Raw genomic sequence first — 2,225 nt, 5'->3', positions numbered from 1 at the left:
AGAATGGACCAAGACACAATGAAATACTACTAGGTATTAGAAGGGAATGAACCGACACATGTAACAATGTTGATGAATCTCAAGAACATGTCGAGTGAAAGAAGTCAAACACAAAAAGTACATATTGTATGATTCCATTGTATAAAATTCTGGAACGGACAGGCACAGTGATCTACAGTGATATTAGAAATTCACTCTGCACCTGGAGTGACAGAGTGTTCTGTGTGTTGACCGGGGCCCTGGGTTCGCGGGGATGTGTGGTCATCAAAGCTCACTGAGCTTTATGCTTAAAGTGGGTGATTATATGTAAACTACGACTCGAGATTGATTAATAAGAGAAAAAGTCTGTGCTGTTGCCACAATCTTGCAGCCAGAGTTGTGCTATTTACTCCTTAAGCCATTGCACGCTGGCTTCCGTTCTCACCACCCCAAATACACTCCCCTTGATAAGGTTCTCGGCGACCTCCACGTTGCTCACGCAGGACCGTTCCGGCCCTCGCGGCACCGGACCTCCCCTAGGAGGTGATGCAGTTACCGCCGCCCCTCCCTCTGCTGGCTCTTTCCCATCTCCTGGGCCACGTCTCTTTGCCTCCTTGGTCGTCCTCACTCACTGGCTGGCCCTGACTGTGGGATGCCTCTGCTTCCCTTTCCGTTCCCTCCTCACTTGCTTTGCCCTCTTGTCCGGGCAATCTCGTCCGCCCAGGGTGTCCATACCAAGTTCACGCCTTATCCCAGACCTCGCGTCTGAGCTCCAGATCCACGCACCCAACCCCAGACGTGGCGTTTCCTTCTGCGAGGCCCACATGTCCACAACCACACTCCCAGCCTTCTCACCAGCCCTGCTCTTCCCCTGGGTTTCCCACGGTGTGTCCATTCACCCAGTCGCTAAAAGCTGAAGGAAAACGCTGATAATTCATCTGCTTTCACCCTGCACTACTTAACAGCTGCAAAGTCTTGCTTCCGAGGAGCTCTCAACCCATCTCTTCATGTCCTTCTGCTCTGGCCCCTGCGTGAAGCCACCCGCATGTGTGAACCTACCTGAACCTGCAGCTCCCACTCCTGGGCACCGCACAATAATCCGATCTTCAGGTGGCAGGCAGAGGAGACTTTTTAATGTGAATGTGTTTATGTCACTGTCTGCCATCAAACACCTCAATAGCCGTGAGGACATGGCTTTTTGACTTGTTTTTTAAACTGCTGTATCTTTGGTACCTAAGACAGTGCATGAGACACAGCAGGAAGAATGCAGTGACTGCACCGGGGAGGAAATCCTCAAACCTCCGTGCCTCAGTGTGCCCCACGACGCCGGCTGCCCCCCGCCCCAGCCATGTCCTGCTTGCTCTTCTCTTTACTCACTAATCTCCAGTCACACCCTCCTGGTGCTGGCTCCCTAACTGCGTGCCTTTGCGTGTGCTCTTCCCTCCAACGCAGTGCAGAGGGCCACCCAGTTGCTCTCGGGTTACCTGTGCCTGGGGCATCTACAGCTCTATGTTGTCAGTGCACCGAGGTCAGTGCACACAGAAAGGTCACAGACAGCAGAAAACAGACCCTGATAACCAGATCGCCAGAGACCCACTCATCACCCTGAATGCCGGTTTACTAAATAATGGAGAGGAAGAAGCTTCCCAGAGTGCTGGCACTCAATATGGAAGGCAGCCCTTGGCCGATCTTAAGGTACCAGCTACCAAATTGGTATCATTGCTAACCAATGGGGTCAGCTCACCACTGGTTGTTGGAGAGCTGTTTCATGACCTAGACGTAAACTACCCAAGAGCTTGTTTGGATCTTGTTTGGCTCCTTGTTGTATGTGTAGGGCCTGGTACAGAGCTTAGCACATAATACATGGTAAGTAAATATGAATTAAACAAATGAATTTGAAATTACAACAAAGAGAATTTATTTGAACAATCTTAAGAGATAATTCATGCATATTTTCACGGTTCAATGGAAGATTGTTTACCTTGAATATGAAGGGCTGGACCTGTCCTATTAATAGTTTAACAGTATTTCTGGAGTTAATATAACTTAACTAGAAAAACCCCACATGACTGAAAAACATTAATTAATTGAAAATTAGTTCATCAAGCAAGAGCAGCCAGTAACATGGGACTGAAGGCATAGTAAAAAATTAACGAATTTAAAAACCACTAAATCTTAACCTTTTACTATAGGTACGTCATATGAAATCAATTAAATAATATAAATATCTGTTGTTTGCCTTGATA

This window comes from Propithecus coquereli, unplaced genomic scaffold (genome assembly GCF_000956105.1).
Source record: "Propithecus coquereli isolate 6110/MARCELLA unplaced genomic scaffold, Pcoq_1.0 Scaffold354, whole genome shotgun sequence".
Taxonomy (NCBI): domain Eukaryota; kingdom Metazoa; phylum Chordata; class Mammalia; order Primates; family Indriidae; genus Propithecus; species Propithecus coquereli.
Note: the sequence above shows the minus strand (reverse complement) of the source record.